The sequence below is a fragment of the Hordeum vulgare genome, chromosome 2H (genome assembly GCF_904849725.1).
Source record: "Hordeum vulgare subsp. vulgare chromosome 2H, MorexV3_pseudomolecules_assembly, whole genome shotgun sequence".
Lineage (NCBI taxonomy): Eukaryota > Viridiplantae > Streptophyta > Magnoliopsida > Poales > Poaceae > Hordeum > Hordeum vulgare.
The window spans coordinates 312,016,808-312,024,826 of record NC_058519.1 but is presented as its reverse complement, the minus strand read 5'-3'; the positions used below and the strand labels follow the sequence as shown (position 1 = coordinate 312,024,826).

Here is an 8,019-nt window from a genome sequence, read left to right as displayed (position 1 = left end):
CCGATTCACGCCGCCGCTAGGATTCCGATTCACGCCGCCGCCGCTGCTAGGATTCCGATTCAAGCTGCCGCTGCCGTCGACGGCCATCGCGGGAGGCGTCCCTGCTTCCACATTGATCCACGGCCGAAGTCGTTGCTCCTTCCACCACCGGCCACCTGAATCGCGAGCGTGCGGTCCTCCTTCCACCGGCCGCCTACTGAGGCCACCTCGCCCGCTCCTTCCCATGGCGCCACTTCCCCAACCCATACCCAGCTCCCTTTCCCTCCTTTCCATGGCAGAAGCTCTGAAGAGGGGGGGGGGGGGGGGGGGGGGGCAAGGGCCCTTAGCTCCCGGTGGCCTGAAGCAAGGGGTGCGGCCTCTGCTCCGTCAGTATCTGGCGAACTAGACATGGGTAAGATCTTCCTCTCGCATATGGTCTCCCTCTTCTCCAGCCCATCAGGAGGAAGAAATGGGCAAGCGAGACCAGGAGGGGAAGGAATAGGGTGTGGCCTCACACGTTGGCTTGTTGCTTGCACCTGAAGAAAACAGAGACCAGCAGCCGATGGACACCATCTGGTGTTGGTTACAACAGGCTCTGAGGTAGGATGTGATTCTTATCTTTGAAGATTGGCATACTCGAGTTGTGAATCTGCTGCTGTACATTGGATGAGGAAAGCAATAGGCATACACATGATATTCAACAATCTCTTGACTCTGAGGCCAATGATATTTACGAACTTCATGCAGTAACACTCTAAATAGGTATAGATTCAGACCTCACCATACACAGGGTCATCCTATTGCTTGCCTCGCTATTCCATGTTCATTTTTATTTTGTGCTAATGAAGTCCTTGCTGGATTAATTACAAGGAGGTGTGTTATGCTAGAGTAGGAGGCCGAAGGATCTAATACTATGGTGAACATTTTCTTTAATCATACCAAAATACATTAAAAAAATAGCTGCAGTTGTCCTGATTAACATGAGAAACTGCTATCTTTTACACAGTAGGCGTTGGATCAAGTAGTAAATTACTTGAGTAATCCTATACTTATTTTGTTTACCATCCCGGCATAGGTATGGGATGAGTGTGGACATCGAGTACTTTGGTGACAGCAATCCAGTCTTTTACAGTACCGATGTTAGCTTCCTATTGCAATAACCCCCTATAGGATATTTAATTTTCAGTACTTCATTGTTTTATTGTGGCAACTCGCATAATAGACTCACATGAAAAATACCTCAAGGAATTGTTGTTTCAAATTGCAGTTCCGTCCAAGGTGGGCTGAGGTGATAACTGAATTATCTTCTGTTGCAAAGCAGATTCCGTATTCACTTATATTTTGCATGGGCCGAAGGATAGTTCTCTTTATGCTGCAATACTGCTTACAAATGTATATTGTGTGAAAGGAAGCAAATAATTTAAATGTCGCAATATAACACTGAACAATTAATTTTGTTTCTTCAGCGTTGTTGATCTATAGTGCTTTAGCATTACTAATGACCTCGAGTTATCCTATGCAAGGTGCCGTGGACTGCAAATGATGTTTTTATTGGTTAGTCACAATGTGTTTCATGGATAGCCGCAAATCATCATTTCTGTGCAGAGAATTTGAATCCAGCCGCAAGCTCTGCTTCATTTATAACATTAGTAGTATAAAGAATTTCTTATTGGCCATTGCAAGTAATAGTATTGTTATTATATTTAACTATTAGATTATGTTACTAAAGTAGTAGAAGAACTATCTAATATTTCTATTTTTGCGAAGATCTTTTGTATCAACAATGTGACCTTACACTACTCTTCATTTTCACAGGAATGGAACAATAAAAAACTTTGAAGTGGATAACCTTCGTACAATTATAATTCTGCATGCAGTATTTTTGTACTAGGTTGAACCAGATGGTCTCGTCCAATGGAAATCGCAGGGTGGCCCTTCTTACGATAAAGAAAAAGAGTGTGTCAGAAAATGACATTCACTGATGCAAATGTATTTTCCCGAGCATAGGATCAACTAGCGCAGCTTCTTGCTCGATTCAACTGGATCTAATGGCGGCGCAACAGGTGGAGTCGGGGAGGCATGACGGTAGACATGTGGATGTTATCGTGGCATTGACACATTTTGCTCCACCGACACTGCATACCAACGTGAGTGAATGCTACCGTGGCCTTAGGCCTCCCAAATTCTTGCTTGACTTTTTTGTTTTGTATATGTACATTTCAGTTCCAACATGATTTTTCTCATGTCGAGTTGAAACCACATTTCGATGGTCCAGTAGCAAATAATCGTATGTTTCACTCTAAAATCATATTGCATATAGAGTGATGTTCTGTTCTTGCGCAAATTATTACACACATATACAAGAAAAAGTCTCACACTAAGGCTCCTGCATTCTACTTTTTCCTTTTGACTTGCTGCAAGTGTAAGACTGAAGCTATAAACCTGTAGATGAATCTTGGCACAAACTTCAAGCGCTAACTTTATCCTCCTTTATGGCAAGATGTTGTTAGAGATGTTTGTTGTTAGTCATTCGATTGTGGTACAGAATGATGGCTTTTATAGTCTGTTTACAGTGTCATCTATTCAGAATCATGCAAATTTGGGCCTCTACAAAACAATCAGGCTGAGACTTTGTTTGCTTGCTTCTCTAATTACTATTTCCTTCTGTTTGGATTAGCAAGTTTCGCTGCGCATCTGTATATGCCATCAAAATAAATTATTACAAAAATGACAGTATGAAGTAAAAAGAAAATACATGACAAAAGAAAAGTAAATAACTTGAGTAGTAAGGGCTTGAATTATAAATATGTTTCCTTACTATTTCAGTTATTTTATGCACCCACGTGAAGATGCTCAAACATAAAACAGTGCATATTTTTGCAAAAGACAATTGCTTTCTTTTTCCCCAACCATCTTGATAGAACTTTGGGATCACCTAAAACTTACAAAAGGCATGCTTCTTGATTTGTTCCAATGATACAAAATCATAAATTGTTTTTATCATTGTCGAATGTAGGCAGCTATACTTTTGCAACAGTCAAGAGGGAAGTCTGCACTCATTTTCTGTTCTACAAGAAAAGGTGCACAAGAAGCAGCACAATACCTCTCAAGAAGTGCAGTCTCTTGGCTATTGAACAAATTCATTAATGAAATCGATGCAGCAGTACGAAAATCTATGAGAAGCTTCCTTAACCTGTAGTTGTTGTTCATTGCTTCATACCATCTATGTAATGTACCTCTTCCTATCTACTTTCTTTGCATATCACATCTATGTACGAGCAGTAAAGACTTACATTTCTGAATATTCTCACTATACTTGGCTCCCTCTCGCCCTTTGCTCCATTGGCGCAACGGGTCATCTAGTATGGTGAAAAAGAGAGTCAGGGATCCTTTTATTAGAAAAGATAATATATTCCCATGGGGCATAACTATTCAGTCGACTTATGAAGTAATAGCTAATGTCATGCTTGAATAACTGGGCTGTTTTCATGACCTTAACAGTGCAAAGCTATGCATATAAAGTTGTCATGCTTTTATAAGTAGGCAGTACACAGAGCTGCTGTTATGACTTTAACATAATGCATGGTTGACATAAATGCTATTGGAATTATTTAGCTGTTATGTTGTTCCTAATAACTTAAAATTGTTCTCAAGATGAACTAAACCAAATCTTGTAGAGTAATAGATGGTGTATGTGCATCAATCAATGTTGGGACAAGGAATCTCTTCACTTCAATATATAGTTACCACATTGGACTACATGTGTTTATCTTGAGTATAGCTATACACAAAACATCTTTCCTGAGGTGACATGTGAAGGTAACTTGACCCATCCTGTTTATTTTGTGAAGATTAAAGTCAAAATAAGGGATGTATTCACCAGCTAGTCAATCTCCGTTCATGAAGAATAGTACAAAAAACTCTAAGCAGAAGAATGAATGATTTATATAGTACAAAATTAATAATTGCATAAACACAAATAAATGCTTACCCTTCTGGCTAGCTCAAGATCATGCACACTCAAGTTTTTTTCTAGCCTATGCCAATAGATTAATTTATCTTATTTTAATGAGAAGAAACAAATGCCTCTGCTGACCTATCAACTCCTTATGGAGATGGTGGGTTGGTTGGGGTGATCTCAGTCAAGGATCAACGTTAGTATTAACACATGGCTATTGAGTTCTATGTATTTATTATTATTTATATTTTTGAGAATGTGATGATCCTCTATGTTTTATTTTTTGTTTTGTAGTGTAGTTTCTAATAGTGTATTATAATTGATTTTTTTTTTAAATTTTGTAGGAAGCAAACAAAAGGACTTCACTCCCATGGAATCATGAAGCCATTGATCTACGTCAACTAGATGTTTTAGATTTCATTTTGTACAACAGATGTCTCATGCATGCATTTTTTACATGTACTTTTGTGAATTGTATGCTCACTTTGTACAACTTATGTCTCATACATGCACCTTTTACCAATCCTTTTGTGAACAGGATGTATGGTATCTGAGTAGTTATGTTTAGAACAGACTTAAGTGTGTGTATGTGACAAATAGTTATTGGAATAAAAAATGTTTGCTGGACCTGAAGTGAGCCTGATCAGTGTCTTGGTGATTGTACTTATAACACATGAACTATATGTATGTGACAATCAGTACCATATGTAAGGTGTGGTTGGCTGAAAAAAATGTGTATGAACTGTTGGTCGGCGAAGAAAAACCCTGTTTGATTGTTGGTTGGCAAATCAAACCTTGTCTGACAGTCGGTTGGCAAAGGCTAACACTACGTCCAACATAATGTCGGTCGGGAAAGAATACTCTGTCCCATAGTTAGTCGGGAAACACACATGGTTGCCCCAACAGAGTGTTGGTCGGGAAAGGCCCATGGCAGGCCCAACAGACTGTTGGTCGGGAAAGATACTCCCTAGCCGTCAAGCAGTCGGTCGGGAAATCTATGTCGGTCGGGAAAGGGTTTTCCCGTCTAGACATTCCCCAACAGACATTGTCGGTCGACAATAGTTTTTCCCGTCCAACTGTTTGTTGGCGAAACTCGTATTCCCAACCAAACTGTCTGTCGGGGAAGAAGTGTCATGGTGTAGTGCTTGGATCATGAGGATAATAATCTTGCTCGATGATTCTCCAAAGATTTCTTGAGCTGTGATTCAAATGAGACTTGATAGAAAAAACCCAATTAGCGAAATCACCTTTAACCAGTTTTGGAGGAGGTCCTAGGTTATTAATATGCGGGGTAGGAACCGGTCCTCCATACACCGGGGGCGGGGGAGCCAAGGCAAAAGTCCACGTACCATTCTTGTCATGAGGGGAGGAGGTTTGAGTACCTTTAGCCGGTTCCTTATTGGAATTGTCCTCCAACACCGATGAGGTGGGTTTAACCACAAGGAACGGGTCGGGAGAATTTCTCATCCCCTCAAGTAATTCTTAAAGCATGGATTTGACTTCGGTAGTCACGGACGTCTTGAGTGAAACCATGGCCTCATTCAAGTCGTCTCGCTTAACCGAAACCACCTCCACGGCCTCCGACCCTTTGGGCCGAGCCTCACCATCGTCAACCATACTCTTCGGGTGGTGAAACCCTTAATAAAGAGATGTAGCTCTGATACCAATTGAAAGGATCGATATGGTTAACTAGAGGGGGTGAATAGGAAACTACTAATTTTTAGCTTGTCTTAAAAAATTAACGTTAGCAACAAAAGGTTCTCTATATGAACGACTAGGTGAGCAACCTATACTGTACTAGCTACATCAATAATAAGTGCAAGAAAAGAATACACCACAACAACAACAAGTGCAAAGTAAAGGTAAGAGATAACCGCAAGTGGAACCGGTGGAGACGAGGATGTGTTACCGAAGTTCCTTCCCTTTGACAGGAAGTACATCTCCGTTGGAGCGGTGTGGATGCACAATGCTCCCCAAGAAACCACTAGGGCCATTGTATTCTCCTCACGCCCTCACACAATGCGACCTGTGGTGATTCAACTATTGGTGCCCGTGAAGGCGGCGACCGGACATTTACAAACAAGGTTGGGGCTATCTCTACACAAAGCTTGGAGCTTCCCAACTAGACCACGAAGCTTCACCACAATAGCATGTGGCTCCGAGGTGACCTCAACCATCTAGGGTGCTCAAACACCCAAGAGTAACAGGATCCGCAAGGGATTAGTGGGGGGAATCAAATATCCGTTGGTGGAAGTGTAGATCAAGGCCCTCTCAAGCAATCCCTAGAAAATCAACAAGTTTGATTGGCTAGGGAGAGAGATCGGGAAAGAATAACCTTATGGAGCAACAATGGAGCTTGGAGAGGTTAAATGTAAGCTCCTCAAAGAAGAAGATACCTTTATATAGTGGGGGGTTCAGATCCAACCATTACCCACCAACCAGAACAATAGACAAGCGGTACTACTGCTCTGGGAGCGGTACAACTGCTTCTATGAGCGGTATTATGTCTCCTAAGAGCGGTCGTACCGCTCTGCATCTCAGCAACCACTGTAGTACTAAATTACTACCGTGCCTACTATTATGGGGAAAAAGTGTGCGAAAAAGTCCGTCGGAGCGGTAGTAAAAAATAACAATAGCACTGAGGGCGGTAGTACCTCTCTTGGAGCGGTAGTAAAAAATTACTACCGCTCTGAGAGCGGTACTACCATTATGCCAGCGGTACTACCGCTGACACCAGTGGTACTACTGCTGGCCTTTTTGCATAGACATTAAATATGGGTATGGAGATCCATTTGGGCCAAAGAAAGATGGTGCACTAAGTGTGTACATGATGATTCCACGCAAACTTTTTCGATGCGGACCACCTCTTAATAGTATGGCTTCTGTACGACTCAAAACCACCAAAGAGAAACATAGAAAGAAACCATCTTCGAGAGATTCCGAGGGCATCGAATCGTATTGTGCCTAGATATGAATTATATGAAATGCTCAATGTACATGGTTAGTCCGCACATGCATTGTCATCAATCACGAAAACCACTTAGGGAGAAATATGCCCTAACAATTATCCATGTCCCTTTTATTTTGCATATCACAAAATTCAACAAAGGTATTAAGATGAGCAGCGGGATCCTCATTAGGACTTCCTGAAAATTGTTCTTTCAGGACAAGATTCAGCAATGCAACACTAATATCAAAAGTTTCTACACTAGTGGTGGGTGGTATAGGAGAACTAATAAAATCATTATTATTAGTATTTGAGAAGTCACGCAACTTAGTAGTATCTTAAGACATGGTGACCAAGCTAACAAAGTGACAAGCCGGACAAGTAAACTATTGAGCAAAGAAGCAAACTAGTGACAAGAAAAGGTTAATGTTTTTGAATTTTTGAATTTTTTAAGCAATAATAATATAACAACAAATAAAAAGAAGAACAAATGAATGGTAAGTTGTCTGAAGTGACTTGGTAGTTAGTGATGTTATTCCACGACAACGGTACTAGAAATCATAGGTGATACTTGTGATCTGCATTGGATTTTCCATGAAGAGGAACGGGTAATTGCAGCACAATACAGGTAAGTATTTCCCCCAGTTATGGAACCAAGGTTTATAGAACCAATAGGAATATCATTCCTCAACCATCGTCAGCGGCTGCACACAAAAGAGCAAACAACTTGCACCCAATGCGGGCAAGAGGGTTGTCAATCCCCTTGATGTCGTTATTTGCAAGCAAATGAGATGTGTAGATAATTGTAAATTGCAAGATAAAATAGAAGACAAATAATAACTCGGAGGAAGTTATTTTTTTGAATATATTGGTGAATAGCCCCGGGGGCCATAGTGTTCTCTAGTGGCATCCATCATGAAAGCAACACATGGTGGGGAAACAACATACCGATGGACAATTGAGAGAACTTTGGATAGTTATGTGATTTTCACGACAATGATCATTTGTATATAGGCATCACGCCCATAAGTAAATAGACCGGCTCCTGCCAACACCTATTATGATTACTCCAATTCGAGAGTGCTTCTATGCTTGCCTCTCTACTTATTAAGTTCATGACAAACGGAGTAATGTT

At 41.0% G+C, this 8,019-nt stretch overlaps 1 long non-coding RNA gene across 1 annotated transcript; it reads left to right on the top strand.

Annotated features, from left to right (window-relative positions):
• The first annotated feature begins 2,037 nt into the window (after positions 1 to 2,037).
• On the top strand, positions 2,038 to 4,570 carry LOC123426155. The gene is made up of 3 exons (XR_006622061.1): positions 2,038 to 2,126; positions 2,996 to 3,206; positions 4,282 to 4,570. It is a non-coding gene; the product is annotated as an uncharacterized LOC123426155 (long non-coding RNA).
• The last annotated feature ends 3,449 nt before the right edge of the window (positions 4,571 to 8,019 follow it).